A 20,997-nucleotide genomic window follows, 5' to 3' on the forward strand; every position below is an offset into this window, starting at 1 on the left:
ATAGTCAGGGTAAACTCGTTGTTTGTTCCTGAAGACGTTATCGCTCTATACTAGCAGAGCAAGCTGTCTAGGAGCCGTCCATCTCGTGATGCTATATAGAAATAATCACTGAAAGTATTCAGTATTCATGAGATATGTTTGTCCAGTCGTGAGACTACATATCTACATGTACTCTGAGAGAAAGTACTCTCCGTTGAGAATTCGATGAGAGACCCGTGTCTCGATACTCACGTCTGATTGCTGAATCAGAGCTTCGTATAATTATGAGTTTACGAATTTAGCCTTTGTCGAAAATCCACCATCTACATTAAGTCCCCTGCTTACTGAGGAAAGTGTGTTCCTCAGTCAGCATTAAATGGTGATTTTCCGGCCATAAATAATACCAGTAATTGAACTTAGTCGTAAGTTGAGACGTTACCGTTTAGAGAGAGCATGAGCAAACCACGACTTGATGAAGGCTTCAATGTCATGATTGGAGCATCGTTTGATGAGCATAAATTGGTGTTGAACCGCTGGTTTGGACGACGAGTCCGTGGTCGGTTAGGATTCGCGGGTCGGGCCCAATAAGGAAATCCTTAGAAAATTAGGTTTTGGAAATAAAATTGATATAAAAGGGATTAATCCTTTTTTTCACACACGACCAGCACCTTCATCACCTTCACGCCAGGGAGGAAGTTTCCCGCCGCGCCACCACCGCGCCGTCGCGTCCGTTGCGCCGCGGCCAATTTCCGGCCGCGCTCCCAGGTACGTTTTTTTTTTGCTGATGTTTATGATCCTCATGAGTTGTTCATGCTTTGATCATGATGAAGTTATATACATGTGTGTATATTAGTGTGAGTTTTATGAAAAAACCCTCGTTTTTGAAAACGTATGTTCGTTCGATCGTTAGTTTTGAAAACTAACTATAATCCCTGATTTAGGAGAGATTTTTTTTTAATATGAACCTAGGTCCAGTGATAAAACTTAGTGTATGAGTTTCATGTATACCAAGGTTTTATCATAAAAGAAGTGAATTTTCATGAAATCGGAAAATCCTTCGTTTTAAAGACAAATAACGATGACACGAAGGAAAATATGTATGATGAACTTGTGTCCAGTGATAAAATTTTGCTTATGAGCTTTCATGTAAATACAAAACTTTATCATATGTATGAGATGTGAGCTTTCACAATATTTTTTGAAATAAACCTTCGTTTTAAAGACAAATAACGACGATACGAAGGAAAATAATTTTTTTTTATATATGTGCCGTGACATATATTGTGTAAAATATGATGTATATTTTATTTGCATGAGTTTGTTTTCATTAATAAAATCTTGAGAATTTATGTATGCAAGTTGCATTAATTGCTGTTTTTTCGAAAAATCAGAAACGTGGGTTTTGAGGAACCTTCGAAGATAGACAATATATTTATGATGAAATATTTTATTGTTGTAAACTTCATAGGTCAGTTGTGTGAATGTTCACATTATGAAAATTGTGTCCGTGATTTCATGAAAAATCAGTTTCGAAATTAAATAAAGTTTCGTTTTTTGCAGTTTTCGAAGAGACGAACGATTTTGAGGTGTTAACTCTAGTATTACTATCACATTGTTAGTGGAAGTATAAAAGGTAAGAGTTAAGAGTTACCATTTTTTGCTGATGTTGGTTTGTTTACATGGTAGTAATCTTTGATCTTCCGGTTCCAGAAAATGTCGACCAACAATAACAGCAATTACGATTACTGGTATTCCTCTTCTTCCTCTGGCTCTTCTGATGAGGATTCCGACGCTCCTGTAGCGAAATCGAAGGCTAGGGTTACCCAGAAGGGCGAAGCCTAATGTTCCTTTGGCTAAGCGAAGAGTCTCTTTTGCTGAACTCGAAAAGAAAAGAGCTGAAGACAAAAAGGAGGATGCCCGTCAACGTGAAAAAGATCGCACCCGTAAGAGACAGAGGGTTGAGGAGAAGCGTCAATTCTTGGATGGGGTGCCTTCTGATTCTGATGCTGATGCTTCTGAAGGAGAGATCACATGGGAACCATCCGAGCGTTACATTAAGCCTGATCGATATGAAAGAGAGCATCGGAGGACGATGAAGAAAATTGAAGCTGAAGCTGCAAGAAGATAATTCGGATTCAGATGATGATGTTATCTTCCGTCCACCGGACTTCACCAATGATCCTGACAGTGACTCTGAAGAAGATGATTCCGAGAAGGACAGTGACGATGAAGCTGACAATTCGGATGAGTCCGACGAGTAGTTTTACTTCCATCTTCTGTAGATGGTAGAGCATTCCCTTTTTAGTCTTCATAGTGATATCTTTCTTTTTGACTGTTTAAACGACTTTACTTCAATTAGACTTTTCTTCTGAATGATGAACATTTTGTTAACGTCGATTTCTTCTAATCCATGACATGGACCATGCCCATATATCCAAATTCATCATGACTTGTCGATTTTCATGAGAAGTAACATAACACACGAGAGAATTCATGACGTGTACAAGGGCGTGGCCTATCCTTTGACCCGTGATGTTCAGTCCCCAGTGTGTTATTTTCCTCCGTGTCTCGGTATCGATCTTTGAAGCCTAGGGTTTCAGTGAAACTCGTAACTGAGTTGACTACATAACTATCGCCTGATATATTATATCTTCAAGACTCCAAATCTATGATCCACGCAAATATTTCTTCCATTCCTGAGTCAGTTTCATCGTGCAGAGAAGTTTTGATCCTACCTCCTTGTCGTCATGTCGAGCATAGCATTTCTTCTCAAGATGATCTTCAGTCGAAGCGTGAAATAGCAACGTCTATCTCAGTAAGTTGTAATTCTTCTTCTTCTCCTTTCTTGTTCTGATCGAGATTGTTGATCACAAGAAATGATTTGTCGTAGGACTGTAAGAAGAATGCTACTCCTCATAATGCAAGGCCTAAGCGGACTGTTAGAGCTCCTGCCCGGTATGGATCGGCTCGTGCTGAAGCTGGATCGTCTGTAAGTAAACCTATGACTCTTGAGATTGTACTGAGTCCCGGGATTAACACTTTCGTTTCATCGTAGGCGGATGTCCGTGTCGTCGTCGCTAGACGAAGAAAGAGTGGAAAGTCCGTGACCGTGGTTGAGGTTGAGGAAAGCAGCAACCAGGCATGTGAAGATTCTGCAGGATCCGTGGAGACCGGAGACGGTGTCCATGCTCGTGAATACCCAACCGCTGGACTTTTATTCGAAGCCCCATTGATTAATACCTTCCCAGACAATGAAATGGTCGGCGGATTCGTGGTTCCCAAATGTCATGTATCTCTGTACACCAAGATCTGGAAGAAGTATGGTCACATTGCACCACAGAAGTGTGGAAAGGTTTTCTTCCAACCCTTTTAACCACGGTAGCGGGGTTATTGCCGATCATCGAGGAAATGAATCAGATGCACTTGCGAGACGTCAAAAACCATGAACTGCACCAATGGGATGAAATGATCTCGAATTGTGAGATATTGCGATTCAATGTAAGCTGGCTCCGTCGTCGTCTTGAGATAATCAAGGTTCATAAGGCGGCAGAGGCTGGATGCAATTTCCATGAATGCAGCTTTACTGGATGAGGAGAGGATACTGGCTCTGGAGTCAGCAAGGGTTGAGAAAGCGGTCGAAGACTTGAAGGCAAAGACCAAGATTTTTCAGAAGAAGCTTGACGAGGCTTCTTACAGGGATTATCCGTTGCTGGATGGTTTGCTCTGAGTGAGCATTTGTGGTTGTTTTTTTGAGTAAATCTGAGTTTCTAGTTAGGTGAAACAGTTGATCATGGTATGAACGAATTTTGCTCATTTATGAAATGTTTAATGAACAAAGGAGCATTCGCATGCTCTTTGGAGGAATGAAATTACATTTTTGAAAATGCTTGAAATGATGAAGAGGTAGTTTGTTTCATGGATCAGGCATAATAAGCTTTGAGCCATTTGTTGATGATGTTTCCTTCCTTTCCTCCATTGATTGCTAAAATTTTGTAGTATCCGCTAGACACTGCTTTGATAACAACATATGGCCCTTCCCATTTAGGAGAGAACTTAGGAGCGGACATGTCTTGTTGAATGTGCTTTGCCGTCTTTAATACCAAATCTCCTACTTGAAATGTTCGAGGTCTTACCATTTTGTTGTAGGCTCTGGAGATCCTCTGTTTGTAAGCTTCCACATATTTTTCCACCTTGGTTCTCCTTGATTCCAGCATATCTAGCTCAGCGATTCTTGATCTGGAGATTTCGGCCTCATCCCATTGTACACCACTGGATGCTGCAATCCTGGCTGAGGGAACTTTGATTTCTGCTGGAAGTATGGCATCGGCTCCATAGACAAGGGAATATGGCGAAGTACCGATCGAGCTCCTTGGTGCAGTTCTGTAAGCCCATAGAGCCATGGGTAATTGCTCATGCCATGATCGAGGATTGTCATGAATCGTCCGACTGATAATCCTGACCAAAGTCTTGTTGGTACTTTCTGCTTGACCATTTCCTTGTGGATAGTAAGGCGTGGAGAAGATTTGTTTGATCCCATATTTATTGAGCAGCTTCTCAACATCTTGATTGGAAAAAGGAGTTCCGTTATCTGTGATGATATGCTTAGGAACTATGAATCTGCATATTATGTACTCTTTGATGAAGGCGGCAATCGTTACTCCAGTGGTGCTTCGAAGAGGAATAGCTTCGACCCACTTGGTGAAGTACTCTGTCGCAGTGATGATGTATTCATGTTGTTTTGAAGATGCTGGATTGATCTTCCCAATAATATCTAGTCCCAATCTGTAGAAAGGCCACGGAATATTCACAGAACTCAATGGGAGACAAGGAGTGTGGATGAGATTACCATGACTTTGGCATTGGTGACACCTCTGAACGTGTGCGGCTGCACCATCTTCCATGGTTGGCCAATAATATTTCTCATGAATTTGAAGAAATAGTTTCTTCTTTCCTTGATGTTCTCCATCATGTACTTTCTTCAGGATTGTAGGGATTTCATGTTCGGCTAAGCAGCTTAGTAAATTTACACCAAAGCTTTTGCGGTATAAGATCCCATCGAGATGGACAAATCTCTTAGCTTTCTGAATGATTTTGACTGCTTGCTTCTTTTCCAGTGGTAGTTCGTTGTCCCGAAGGTATTTGGTGTAAGGCTCCCTCCAGTCCCCAGTGTGGTGGATCGTCAAAACCTCCAAGTGATGAAGATGTGTTTGGCAATCAGGACAAGATCCTTGTAAATCTCTCGATTGAGTCTCCATGGATGGCCATTAGTACCCCATTCTTTGAAGCTTTCTGTAAAGTGTTACCACTAACGTTTGCCCAGAGACTTCCTCATGTATGCGTTTGAGTTATTCTTCCGCTTCGTCGCTCCCAATACATCGTGATAGAGATCCATCAGGGTTTCGATAGTATAGCCCTCCATGAAGCAAGAATTAGTTTTTCAATTCCTTGAGGTTTACTTGGCCTTCTGAAATAGAGCTGCTCAATTCATGAATGACGGGTGCTCTCCAATCGTTCGCTGGAATGTCTTCGATCTGAGTGAGCCAAGTTGATAATACCGTACGTCTTTGTACAGTGATCGTTTTCTGTTCTCCTTCGAATTGCAGCTTTGAGGAGAGAGTTGCTAGGCAATCAGCATGCTTTTTGTTAGTCCGTCTAGTATGGACGATCGTTGCGTCAGCAAAATAGGTCAATAGTCGCTGAGCTTCGGTTCTGAATGGAGCAAGTGTGATTTCTTTGAGAGAATACGTTTCATTCATCTAGTTGACCAATAATTTTGAATCTCCCTTATCTCGAGGTGTGTTGCTCCTGCTTACTTGGCCAAGGATAATCCTAATAGGAAGGCTTCATATTCCGCTGTGTTGTTGGTGTAGTGGAAATCCAACTTGAACGAATGTGAGAAAACTTCACCAGATGGAGACACCAACACTATGCCCTCTCCTCCGGTGTCACTACTAGGGGTGGCAGATCCATCAAAGTATAGAAGCCATGTTTCTTCCTTGATGACTAAGATGTCTGGAAATTCGCCGGGTACTTCTTCATGTAGTGTTGTTGTGTCTTACCCTGGAAAAGCAGCGAGAAAGTCTGCGACCGCTTGACCTTTGATGGCTTTAGGTGGCGTGCAAGCTATGTCAAATTCTGACATCTGAAGTAACCACTTCGTTGGTCTTCTTATCAAGGCTGGCTTTGATAGCAAGAACTTTATGGGGTCAGCTTTGGATATGAGTACGACCCTGTTAGATAGTAAGTAATGTCTGAACTTCTGGATTGCATGTACCAATTCTAGGCATGCCCTTTCGGCGTTTGGTTATCGTAGTTGAGCATCTCTCATTGTGCGGCTGAAGTAGTAAATCGGTCGTTCGACACCTTCGTCATCTTCCTGAGCGAGGAGTGCTCCGATGGCGACCTCACTGGAGGCCGTGTAAAGAATCAGAGCTCGTCCTTGCACTGGAGACCTCATGACGGCCGGTGACAATAATATCTGTTGTATTTTATGGAAAGCTTCTTGTTGAACAGCTGTCCAGGTGAAGCTTGCTCCTTTCTTCAGCAGAGGCGTGAACGAAGCAATGAGTTGAGCTAATCCAGGAATGAAGCGTCGAATATAATTTACCTTTCCCATAAATCTCTGTAGTTCCTTCACGGTACGTGGAGGAGGCATGGTGGTAATATCTTTTTCCTTGTCGGGGTCGACTTTGATCCCTTCAGCCGTGACCAGGAATCCTAAGAATTTTCTGGAAGAAACTCCGAATGCGCACTTTAAAGGATTCATTTTTAATTTGTATTCTATGCACCTTTCGAACACCTGCCTTAGAACTTCGAGATGAGATGCTCGAGTCTTCGATTTTACCACCACATCATCAACATAGTCTTCTACTTGCTTGTGCATTATGTCGTGGAATATGACAGTCATGGCTCGTTGATAGGTGGCACCAGCATTCTTTAATCCAAAGGGCATCACAGTATAGTGAAAATTCCCAATGGGAGTACGGAACGCAGTCTTGTTGGCGTCATGTTCATACATCTTGATCTGGTTGTACCCATTATAGCCGTCCATGAATGAGAACATACCGTGACCATTGGTTGCATCGACGAGCATGTCAATGTTGGGTAGAGGGAAATCATCCTTCGGGTAACATTTATTCAAGTTCCTGAAGTCGACACAACATCTGATTTGACCATTTTTCTTCTTAACAGGTACCACATTTGCTAGCCACGTTGGATGAAGAATAGGTTTGATGAACCCTGCTGCCAACAGTTTCTGGATTTCGACCTTGATTTGCTCCTCGACTTCGTGTCTAAATTGTCTGGGCGGTTGTTTGACAGCTTTGGAACCAAGGACGATGTGCAGGTGATGGGTGACGAGTTTGTCATCCAGACCCGATATTTCTTCGTACGTCCAGGCAAAGACATCTTGATATTCTTTTAATAATTTCACCAGCTCGGTCCGCTCCTCTGGTGATAGCGCTGAACTGATCAGGATTGGCCTTGGATCGTCTTCAGCCCCAATGTTGATTGTTTCAAGATCGTCAGTGGTAGAGTCAGTGCCGTCCTGTAGTTGTTGTGGGGCATCTTGGACTTCTTCAAGTGATTGCTCACCTGACATGATTCTTTATGGTGGGGAGACTTTTCATCGTTCTCCCCGATTAATTGCTAATCTTTCCGTCGGCGATAAAAGACTCTCCCTTCTACGTCTCGATCGGTCGTGAAGTTTGTCCTTGGAGTTGAGACTTGATCATTATGGCGTTTAGTCAGTGTAGTAGGTGAATTGATCACTTTAGCAGCTGAGGATGATGGATCGTTATCAGCCTTCTCGATTGTCTTCCATCTTGGAAGTGGAGTACTGTGAATCCTGCTTGACGGTTCCCGGATGCCTTTTTGAGATTCAAGGAACTCATTATCATAGACGGGAGCATAAGGAGATGATGAAGCCGGAATGCGAACGATCTTGTTGTCGAGCAGGGCCTTCATGCATTGATGGTATGTTGAAGGAACCACCTTATTATCATGGAGCCATGGGCGTCCCCGTATTATATGGTAATCAGGTTCTTGCTCGATCACATGAAACTTCGCTTTAGATCGAATCGGCCCCACTCTAAAATCTATGTATGCATATCCATATGTATGGCTTTGACTTCCTTCAAATCCTATCATTAGGATGGGACAGCGAACGATTTTACCTTGTGGGAACCTGGCCATCCTAAAAGTCTTCATGGTGACAATGTTGGTAGAAGCACCAGTGTCAACAAGAGATCTTCTAAATTCGGTGCCTTTGATGAAACCAGTGACATACAATGCTCGATTGTGTCCTTCATCCGTCATGCGATCTTCTTCTCCAAAGAGATGTTGTCGATCGAATGCTCATGCACTAGGGAGACTTCTTCAACTGATGGTGTTGGTGGCGTTATTTGCACGCTGGATGATATCTGTTTGAGTGCTGAAAATGTGTCTGTACGCTGATCCCTGGAGAAGTGCAGGAGTTCACATAGATTTTCGATCAAATGTGTGACCTCTTGTTCCTCCGGCTTCTCGTATGTGGTGAAGCTGTTGATTCGAGGGTCAGATGACGCTTCAGTCCCCGGTGTTGAGACTTCTGGAGCGGAGGTACCGCCTAACTCGGATGTTAATTTGATGAGAAAGTCGAGGATGTGGTTTATCGTCTCCTTCATCAGGTCCATGTTCCTCTAGGATTTGATCCAACTCTGCCAAAGTCGGGACCCCTATGCCTTCCATGCCGCCAGGTGTAACATGAGGAATGTTGCCGTTTGAAATATTCTGATCTGAATTAGTTGAATTAGTCCTAAGAACAACCATCTTGTGAGACTGTGAGATTGTTGGAAAATTCGATTGAATTATTTCTCCATTCTCAATGTCTGTTTTGTTGGAACTCGATTTTTGTACTAATATTGTGTTTTTATGTATTTTCAGGAAATAAATATTGTTGGAAAATTCGTCTCGAAACACCCCCGGAGGACACTTGCTATGCGGAGCCCAGATTTGGTTAAGGGGCACCTCAATTACTAAGGGGCACCCCAAAAAGGCAGCTGCTATTCGCACCCCACAGCTGGTTAGGGGGACACCATCTTCTTCATTTGAAACTTAAAAATTGCCTGGAAAAATTTGGCAGCTCTCTGAGAATGTTTCGATCGAAATTTGAAGATGTTTAAGGTGGACTAAAGGGCTGAAACTTCATGGGTAGTTGTGATATGTCATAAAAGAGCTGGTATGGGTGTTTGTTACGATCAAATTTGGCTGGAAAATCCGTGACAAGGAATCAGGGAAGCCCGTGCATGAGAAGAATAGTTCACGGGTTTTGGAAGATTTATGCGTGTTCTGCTCGTGTATGATGACTCTAGCAACACTCTGGACCGTGAAGAAGATAAATGAGGAGATTTTGCAGCTGTAGAAACACGTGAGAAGCTAAAACAGGGAAGAAAATATTCCCAGAATATTTTTCTTCACTGCCGAGTTTAATGAAAATTTGTGAGAGTTATGGCGTGATATTTTGCTGCTGTTGAGTATATATAGGGTGAGGGGATCATAGAGAAGGGGGACAGAGAGATTGGGAGAGAAAAAGAGCACCACAGAGAGAAAAATCAAATTTGTAGATCTGCCATTTTTGCTGTTGCAAAACTGAAGAACACGAAGAACGTACCTGCACCAGCAGTCGTTTTTTAACAGTGTCAACGACTCACAGCCGTGGGTCGTACATCAGAGGCAGACTTATTTTCCAGCGTTTGCGACACAGAGCCGTGGGTCTTAGAGCAACTATATCAGTGACACATACTGTGGGTCGTAGTTCTATGGTTTGTAACAAATATAATTGTTACAAACCCGGTTTTGAATTATTTCTCCATTTTCATCATTTGTAAACACCCTTTGAGCAATAATAATGATTTTTGAGCGTGTTTCCAACATGATGAGCGACTAATTCTCCCAAAACCAAGGCAATGAGGAAGCTATTTACGCATGAATAATTGGTAACTATTTTATTCTCTCTAATATTTAATTATAATTCACTCAATCACTGCTTTTGCAGAGTTTTAAATTGTTTGCATAATTTTCCTAATCAGTTGTGATTCAATTAGATATGTTATGCTTTGTTTAGATAATCTATGCTTAAGGGATACAATTGATGTTTGAGAATTTGCTTGATTATTAGTGAGTTAAGATATAGTGGACTTAAAAGATAATTAGAGTTTTGGATTATTTACCATCATTAATTCATGTGTAATAGTGGAATCAATGTCTTGGTTGTTTTCTCATACCTCTCGCTCACTTTGTTAATATTTTTGTATATAATTTTATTAAATCTTTAAATTTAATCTTTACAAGTCCGAGAGTTCGAATCCTATTTACTAAAAAAAACAACGACAATCAAAAATAATAATCATTTTTGGCGCCGCCGACGCGGATTTATGCTTAGGTAGAATTTTTAGGTTTTTTTTTTTATTTCATTTGTTTTTTTTTACGTTTCTTTTGCTGTGTCTTTGTATTACAGGTTTGAAGTTGGATAATAAAGACTTGAAATCAAAGTTTAAATCCAAAAGAGAAGGAAAAAGACAAAGCAAAAAAAAAAAGAGCGAAAGAAAAATTAAAAAAAAAGAGAGAATTTTTTTTAGAGACCTTCCATTTTTTGTAATTATTTTTTTGTTTATTTCTTTTCTTTTGCACTTTATTTGGACTTTGGACTTGGACAATTTTTTTTTAAACCCTAAGGAAGGGTACATTAAATATAAAACTGTTTGCAGGGAAGGACGACGATTACAATATCGTCTCGGCCCCTCGGCTTCGCACATGACATAGGAGTCGTGGCCCGAGTCGACTTCAGCGGTTCTGCGTCCGTCTGGTACAGGAGGTAAGCTTTCTAAACACCCGCGAATCCCCTGTCAGCGGGTTTATTGTATTCCTTATGCTGAATATATGTTGAGGATTTGAATACGGTTGTTTTAATTTCCTATTAAAGGGAAAGGCCTGGCCAAATTAAGATAAGGACTCGGATTTCATCACCGTTTCCTTCTTGCCCGCCTTAAGAAAACGAAACCAAACGCGAACCTAAGCTTAAAATTTTGACTAGAACAAGACCTATAGGGTAACGAGCTTAATAGGAAAGTCGTTCGAAAAATATTGGTTACTCTTTTGAGCATACTTTGAAGTTCATGATGGTTTCTGCGAGTTGAATGCGTGACTGCGCCGCCTTATAATACCGGTGAGACCTTGGGTATCAAAGCTCCCCGCAGCTTCCCTTGTCTCAATTCAACTTACTTAAACTCGGATTGATTCCAGAGAGGTTTACTCAGATTGTAACGAATTCCTTTTCGAAATATTAGAAGCTGGTCTAGAAACAATCTAAGTGGAGCCATCATGCTTGTTGTTTGCTAGATTTTATAGGTTTGATTTGGTCGAGTCAGCCTTGTTTGTGATTGTGTAGAATTCCCTTGCAATTAAGAATGTCGAACTGGTATGAGTCATACCCTGGTGAGCCCAATTACTATCCACACATGCATCAGTCTTACGAGCAAGAAGATTATAGTACTAGTTCTTCGTCTCTAGAGGATACAATCAAACTATTGAAAAGTAGTCCTTTTTATGACCCCTCTGTTCCTATTCCTCCTTTAGAAGAGTCCCTCAGGAAGTTAGTTGAGTCGACGCGTAAGTTAGCTGAGATGAATAGTATAATTATAGATGAAAGAACTACAATAATGAGTGAACTTCTTTAGAAGACCACCTCAAGCGGATAGCTGAGACGAACGAAAGAATTGCTCGAAATTACTTGAATTGCCAATATATTGTATCCAATAATACCCTTGAGAATGAAGATAGTTATTTACATAATCAAGATAACAAGGTTATAATTGGTAGCACTACTTGTTTTGATGAGGTTCGATCTTTTTCATGTTATTATGATGAGGATAGTGTTGATGGAGAATCATATTTATGTATGAATAATGATCAGGAAATCGATACTACAATTGAGCTTTACAATGATAATATTATTTCTATTTCAAATCCAAATAATTTTAATAATTATTCACCTATTCAAAAGGACGAGGATTTGATTAGAGATACCCTCGTTTTGGACGATGTAGTATTTCCTGTTTACAAAGCCGATAATGATTTAGAGGAACGAGTTTATTTTGAGAATAATGTTTTAGAGTCTAGCGATTTAGAAACAATAGTATTAGACGAAGAAGATAAACTCATAGAGCTTTTAAATATGAGTGAGGATGCATCACCTGAGTATAACCTAACAGAAGCAATTGACCATTTTCAGGATTCCGATGATCTAGAAATTAGGGAAATTGTAGTTAGTCTACCTAGAGACACCCAAAACTCTAAGTTTGAGGGTGATTATCATTATCCCCGTGCTTTACCTTTAACTCTTAGAAAGTTCCCTCATGTAGGGCTTGACATTTGTTCCTCAACCATCGTACAATATTATCTTCATACACGTTTTCCCGAACCTAATAATGTCCAAAAAGAAGTTCAATCGTTAGAAATCCATCCTCTGGTTGATGTGGTTTGCTGAGGCTTTGATACCCTTACTGACTTTGTTTTCCCACCAAATAGTTTTCTTCCAAATGTGGGAACGTTTATATTTCAAATGTGTCGAATATTTAGTTGTGAGACTAAACCTAAATGCTTTAGGAAATTAGAATCAACACATTTTCTTAAGAATGACTACTACCCTCACCGTGGTCAATTTTGTAAGTCAAACCTGATTGACTTAGAGGATCCTCAATTATTTAGGTTATTATCATGTGCTTCTAAATTTTTATTTGAGTTTTTACAGACTCCAGGACCTAATAATTCGGATCCCACTTTTGAGGAGTTGCAGCCTAAAGAAATATATTTAGACCCTTTTATAGAACCTGAACCTGAACCACAATTAGATGTAGTTGTCTTAATCAGGAAACTAGGTAAGGGCATGATAGTCTTGTTCATTTTCTTGGTTTACTGCAGTTTCCTTTGGTCAGCTCTATTTGGTTTTGAAGACCCACAGTTATTCCGGCTACTGTTATACGGTTCGAGTTGACTAATCCTTTCCTAAGTCTGGCTGAAGACTTTAAACTTAGCACTTCTTGGGAGGTAACCCATGCTCATGCAACATGGTAATATCTTTCCTTAACTCTTTTTCTTCAGGTGGTAACAGTTTCTCATTGTTCATGCTTTTAATTTTATCTTTAGAACATCGAGGACAATGTTAGATTTAAGTTTGGGGGTGGGGAAGAAATTTTTAGTTGCACTTTTGAAACTTCTAGCGTCACATGGTATCCGGTTAGCTAAGTTTACATACTGTTTCTCACCGAAAATATAGAAATTGGAATGCTAGGGATAACAACCTTTTGAGACATTAGAGAAAAAGACATTGAGATCCTTGAAATTCAGGAGAGAACTTGTTCCTTTTAGAGGGTAACCGTGATGGACCTAACCATACATGATGGAAAGGAAAGTAGGTCAGGAAATGCCAGAAAGACAAAGCAACCTCACAATGTAGTCTTAGTTACTGGATTGCGACTCTCTCTCAGTAGAAACTTATCATCATCAGCAAGCGGAGCGACATCAAAATCTATGAAGAAAGTTAAAGAAGTTTTAGGTTTAGAAGCAACAATAGAAAAGAATAATTCAAAAATCAAAGTTGAAATTATAAGAGCAAATGATATAAGTTGTTAGAATCCATGATACCAAGACATCACAAGTTGTGAACATCCAAGTTTTGAAAGTCCTTCTCTCATGGCCATGTAAATTGTTGTCTTGTAATTTTTGTTTCCAAAAAAAAAAAAAAAATGAAAAATGAAAAATGAAAAAAAATAAAAAACCATCGTTACGTTTTGTTAAATAAGGCCAAAGGGAAGTAGAAATTTATAGGTCAAGGAAGAAATCGAAGAGAAGATTTAATTGTCAAGGTTCTATGAGGTTCGATAGTTTATCATCAACAATTGAAGACCGAAGAAGACGTTGTTTCTACTGAGCACTATGAGAGAGTCGAAGAAAGATATATTTGGTTGCTTTGTTAGTCCGCTTTCAATCTGGCACAAGATTTTTCTAGCACTGGTTTAACTCATCACACGTGATTAGTCCAGCTGTGTAGCAGATGTCCCTCTCATCTTTATCTCTCTCCTAATCTTATCCAGCTGTAAAGCAGCGGACACATCTTACAATGTTTATCTAGCTATGTAGCGGATATCTCTTTATCTAGCAGTGTTGCAGATGTGTCTCCCCTTTTCTTCAGTCAGCTTTAGATCTGACACCTTTAATTTCTATGGTATTCTAGTTACTTGGAGATAGGTTGAGAATATGTATGTCCTCATAGCTCTTTGGATACTTGTGACCAATTAGAAGTCATGGTTTTGTGGGTACACCTCTGATAAACCCTCCTGAGATTAACACGGTCACTAGGGCCACCTAATGAGTTAGGATTTTATTTTCCAGATTAGTTTTGCTCGAGGACTAGCAAATAATAAGTTTGAGGGTATTTGATAGACACATTTTTGTGTCTAAATTGTCCTCAATGTCTGTTTTGTTGGAACTCGATTTTTGTACTAATATTGTGTTTTTATATATTTTTAGGAAATAAATATTGTTGGAAAATTCGGCTCGAAAAGTTGCTCGGAACACCCCCGGAGGACACTTGCTATACGGAGCCCAGATTTGGTTGAGGGGCACCTCAATTACTAAGGGGCACCCCAAAAAAGGCAGCTGCTATTCGTACCCCACAGCTGGTTAAGGGGACACCATCTTCTTCATTTGAAACTTAAAAATTGACGGGAAAAATGTGGCAGCTCTCTGAGAATGTTTCGATCGAAATTTGAAGATGTTCTAGTTGGACTAAAGGGCTTAAACTTCATGGGTAGTTGTGATATGTCATAAAAGAGCTGGTATGGGTGTTTGTTTCGATCAAATTTGGATGGAAAATCTGTGACAAGGAATCAGGGCAGCCCGTGCATGGGAAGAATAGTTCACGGGTTTTGGAAGATTTATGCGTGTTCTGCTCGTGTATGATGACTCTAGCAACACTCTGGACCGTGAAGAAGATAAATGAGGAGATTTTGCAGCTGTAGAAACACGTGAGAAGCTAAAACAGGGAAGAAAATATTCCCAGAATATTTTTCTTCACTGCCGAGTTTAATGAAAATTTGTGAGAGTTATGGCGTGATATTGCTGTTGTTGAGTATATATAGGGTGAGGGGATCATAGAGAAGGGGGACAGAGAGATTGGGAGAGAAAAAGAGCACCACAGAGCGAAAAATCAAATTTGCAGAGCTGCCAATTCTGCTGCTGCAAAACTGAAGAACACGAAGAACGGACCTGCACCAGCAGTCGTTTTTTAACAGTGTCAACGACTCACAGCCGTGGGTCGTACATCAGAGGAAGACTTATTTTCCAGCGTTTGCGACACAGAGCCGTGGGTCTTAGAGCAACAATATCAGTGACACATACTGTGGGTCGTAGTTCTATGGTTTGTAACAAATATAATTGTTACAAACCCGGTTTTGAATTATTTCTCCATTTTCATCATTTGTAAACACCCTTTGAGCAATAATAATGATTTTTTAGCGTGTTTCCAACATGATGAGCGGCTAATTCTCCCACAACCAAGGCAATGAGGAAGCTATTTACGCATGAATAATTGGTAACTATTTTATTCTCTCTAATATTTAATTATAATTCAGTCAATCACTGCTTTTGCAGAGTTTTAAATTGTTTGCGTAATTTTCCTAATCAGTTGTGATTCAATTAGATAGGTTATGCTTTGTTTAGATAATCTATGCTTAAGGGATACAATTGATGTTTGAGAATTTGCTTGATTATTAGTGAGTTAAGATATAAAGGACTTAAAAGATAATTAGAGTTTTGGATTATTTACCATCATTAATTCATGTGTAATCGTGGAATCAATGTCTTGGTTGTTTTCTCATACCTCTCGCGCACTTTGTTAATATTTTTGTATATAATTTTATTAAATCTTTAAATTTAATCTTCACAAGTCCGAGAGTTTGAACCTCATTACTACAACATCATTCAAAAATAAAGAATATCACACCGCTGCAAAGGGGGTGCTTTAGATTCGAGAGATCAATCTGTAGTACTCCGGCCTAAATCAAGACAATGACCGTTCCAGAGTAAATTTGGTTACAAGAGAGGATAGGTTGATCTGTAGGAGGGAAGCTAAGAAATGTGTGGAATCAATGGTAATCAAAGATTGTGGGTGTGTGAATTCCGAATACGATAAGCTCCGAGTGATTGAAATTGCTCAATTGAGAGTAGTTGCTCAATTGATGAGTTGATGATCTCGTGTTGTCAGTTTGGCATGAGATTGATGATACTGATGATGCTGATTCAATCATGATTCAGAAACTTATTTATATTGCTGGAATTTTAGACACCATGATTCCATGAAGTGTGACAGTTGATGGAATCAAGGAGTGGGGAAGTGGAGATCGTGTTTGAAACCAGTTGCTCAACGTGTGGAGACTTGGTCGATTTTCCACCCACTACCTCGTGAATTCCTTCAACTGATTGCACGACTTGCTCACATTCCATCGTGTGTTTGAACACACGTGTCGTACACCGCCAGACCAAAACCCTAAGTGATATCCCCCAAAGTGACACGATTGACTTCTCGTGGAATGTTAGTCAATTGATGACTTCGTGGTTTGATGGGACGATGAGTCCATGTAGTTGTTGAGTTGAACATGATGTTCTGAAACTCATGAGTTGAACATGTCATGAGACATAGGTATAGTTCTTACGATGAAGTGAGCAAGTATTTCTCATTCGATGGATCGTTGAATATTGATTGTTGAACCAATATTCCTTGGTTTGAGAAAATATTTACCATCTGAGAAAGTGTTGCTCATGTGATGAATTGTTGAATATTTGATCGTCTGAGCATGTGTTGCTCATCTGATGGATTATTGGCAGCGTACCAAAAATATTAATTAGAATACTGGTCGTTGAACCGAGCATAATTAATAAAATTAATGACCATGAGGTCATTATAAAATTATTAAGGTTAGAATCTGGAATGATGATCCTTGGATTCAGAAACCTTAATTTGATCAATTGATGATCAATTCATGGTTCGTCAGAATTTCAACCATGGGACGAAGGAGGGAGCGACTACATGGGAACGTGAATCAACCATGTAGTGTCCATATGCTCACGTGAGCAAATACGAAGAACTCCTGAAGAGTTGACGATTTGATGGTGGAAGAATGATTAAATGCTGGTTTAATCATTTATTCAAAAAATGCTCGTTTGAGCCTTAGGTGAGAAAACCTAATTAATTATGACGAGGCGAGGGACCGACCATGGAGTCATAAAACAGGCCCTGGGTTATCCCGTGACCGCCTGACGATCACTTCATGAAAATACAAAGTTTTTGGGAGAGTTTTGAACCTAATACGAGCAATTGTGCAAATTAGGTCAAAACTGTGAAAATTGATGGGACCGGCTTCCGTGAGCCAAAGAGCCAATCTTGGTTGGTCAAGATAGCGCGCTCGTGTCCCCAAGGCGTCCACATCGAGAATTTTGATATTTTCTGGCGTGCAATTGAGCATCCATTCGAGAAAATATGCCAAAATTAGGGTTTCGACGAAACTGAGGAAAAACACCATGAGATGATGAAAAATAATTATAAAATAAGGAATGAGGAGGCGTGGGACCGCCGTGGTCAAGGCATGGTCGTCCGGTCGTGACCACGGTACCGTGGTGCCTTTTCCTTAATTTTATAATATTTTGATGATTTTATGAAAAATTCATGAATTTTGAGAAATTTGATGAATTTTGGGAGTTTCCATGAATTGAAGGAGTTTTCATGAGTTCAAGGAAGCAAAAGATATTAAAATAATAAAACAAGGGCGTGTGGGACCGTGGAAGGCATGACTGGCCGGCTAGGGCCCGGTCCCACAAGTTTCCCTAATTTTATAATGATTTTATGAAAAATTCATGAATTTCGAGAAATTTGATGAATTTAGGGAGTTTCCATGAACTGAAGGAGTTTTCATGAGTTCAAGGAAGAAAAAAATATTAAAATAATAAAAACAAGGGAGTGTGGGACCGTGGAGGTATGTCCGGACGGCTTGGGCCCGGTCCCACGAGTTTTCATAATTTTTTAATATTTTTAAGTATTTTTTGATGATTTGAGGGAATTTTTCCTAATTTGAGAGAAATACCATGAAATCAAGGAATTTGATGAATTCAAGGAAAACTAATAATAATATAATAAAACAAAGGGGCTTGTGGCACCGGCTAGGGCATGGCCGACGGGCCAAGGCCCGGTCCCACAAGTTTTCATAATTAATATTATTTTATTATTATTTGATGATTTATGCAAAAATACCATGAAATCAGCTCACTGTAGGTGATGGTGCTGGATTTGGCCTCTTCCAACAATGCTTAGCCACCTTGCCAATCAAGGATGGAGGGTTTGGCATCTACACTATGGCAGACACTTCAAAATACTGCTATTTGGCTTCTCAGATTCAGACCAGACATCTGCAGGAAACCATTCTTCAACTATCAACGCCTGCAAACCTCGGTCCAAGTTATGAACTAGCTCTTCAATAATTTACTCAAGCTTGTGGATCTCCTGCTTCCATTTCCAGCGTCATTGATGCCGCCCCTCATCCCATGAAATTATTGGCTGCACTATACTTTGGCGCTGTTAAGGAAAAGTTACCTGCCAGCTTCAACCTAAATGAACGAGAATCGTTAGTCTGGAAGTGCAACAGGCGTGATCATGCAATGGATTTTCTCAAGGATGTTCCTATCAGTGGACTGAACCAAGATGTCGCACCAAGACAATTCCAATCAATCCTTAAATACCGGCTTGCCATACCCTTTTTTGAAGAAAACAACAGGTGTCCGATATGTAACAGGGCAATGGATATCTATGCCGACCATGCAGTCCACTGTGCAAGTGAGGTGGGTTCAAAATTCAGGCATGATATGGTTCGTGACGCTCTTCTTGACATATGCTACAGGTCAGGTGTTATTGCTCGTAAAGAAGTCTCTTTGGGGTTTCTTTCAAACTCTGTCAAGGAACTTAAACCTGCTGATATCATGGTCTATAATTGGGAGGACGACAAAGATGTGTGCTTTGATGTGACTGGAATTTCACCTTTCACTACCTCCAGTACTCGTAACACCCCTCCGGGCCAAGCCATCATTGCTGCAGTGAGTCACAAGCGCGTGAAATACCTACATAAGTGTACGACACTCGGTTACGGTTTCCAGGCACTAGCCTTTTCTACCATGGGAGAATTGGGAGATGATTTAGTTTTATTTCTTAAGAGGTTGAGCAACTGCCTAGTTAGTCATGATGTTAATCACAAAATAGGCAATTCGTTGTTCCATAGGCTAGGTATCATTATTCAAAAAGGTGTTGGCGCCCAGCTTGTCGCTCGGTTGCCTTCCACGGACTTGTAACATACACTCCGTCGCCTTGCTAATAAAACGCCCTGAGTGGCTATTTATAATAGAAAAAAATAATAATAATAAAAAAATAATAAAGAACCTTGGGTGTGGGGCCGGTTGGGACCAAGGCATGGCCGGTTGGCCAATGGTCACGCCCCACACTCCTTTCCTTAATTTTATATTATTTTTTATGGATTTATGGAAGTACCATGAAACCGAGGAGTTTCCTCGAGGCGAAGGAAATTTGATAAAATGAGGGAATTTTCATCAAATCATGAAAAATAATAAAAATGCATTAAAATATAAAACAAGCGTGGGATTGACCACGACACGGTCGATTGGTCGTGTGTCCGTGCTCCCATCACCTTGATCAATATTTTAATTATTTATTATTTTCTTCTCTATTTTGCATAAGTTCATCGTTTCGTTGTATTTTTGAAATACGCGTTCGTGCGATGACTGTTAGTGTGTCATCGTTGAATACACTTTTACCATTTGAATCGGGGCTTACTTAGAGGTAGCTCAGACGCCCGGTTGTTGATTATTTATTACTAATTGTGGAATTCGATGGAGAATAATTCACAAAACTGAGTAATAAGATGTTTTATTATTAATTCATAGGATCAGCTGAGGACTCGACTACGAATTCAGAATAATAAAGTGAGCATTACCATTCCATGGGATCGTAGATTCGACCATAGAATCGGAGTAATTAAGATTTATCTATTACCATTTATGAGACCAGTTGTGGATTCGATCATGAAATCAGAGTAATGAGATAATATAGTTATTGCTATTCTATGAGATCAGGTCGTGGATTCGATCATATAATAAGAACAATTGTTATCGCCATTCCATGGGACCAGTCGTGGATTCGACCATGGAATAAGAGCAATTAGGAATAATTAACTTTGTGGCTCCATACTGTAGAGCAAGTTGTCTAGGAGCATTAATCATCCTGATATGAGCTTGTCGGTAAGTCATATCTTTTATATAGTTAGGGTAAACTCGTTGTTTGTTCCTGAAGACGTTATCGCTCCATACTAGCAGAGCAATCTTTCTAGGATCCGTCCATCACGTGATGCTATATAGAAATAATCACTGAAAGTATTCAGTATTCATGAGATATGTCGTTGTCCAGTCGTGAGACTGCATATCTACATGTACTCTGAGAGAAAGTACTCTCTGTTTAGAATTCAATGAGAGACTCGTTTCTCGATACTCACGTCTGATTGTTGAATCAGAGTTTCGTATGATTATGAGTTTACGAATTTAGCCTTTGTCGAAAATCCACCATCTACAAGAATGTAAGGAAGCCAAGAGCTATTCCTTCAAATTCTCAGAAGTTTTCTGATGTTCTTGAAGAGTTGAAGGAGACAATAAAGGAAATTCAACAAATAAAGGCTCTTTTTATGAGAACTCTTGAAATTCAGAAGGCCCTGGTTCGACATCATCAACCTAGAAGGTTTGTTGGAATTGACTCCTTTCTTCACGAACCATATGTTCCCATGGTTGTTGGCAACAAGAAGTGCGGGGACGATAAAGAATTTTTCAGAGGTCTCAATGTCTAGGAAATCTTCTTATGAGAATTTTATTCTTGTG

This window comes from Papaver somniferum, chromosome 5, assembly GCF_003573695.1.
Source record: "Papaver somniferum cultivar HN1 chromosome 5, ASM357369v1, whole genome shotgun sequence".
Classification (NCBI taxonomy): domain Eukaryota; kingdom Viridiplantae; phylum Streptophyta; class Magnoliopsida; order Ranunculales; family Papaveraceae; genus Papaver; species Papaver somniferum.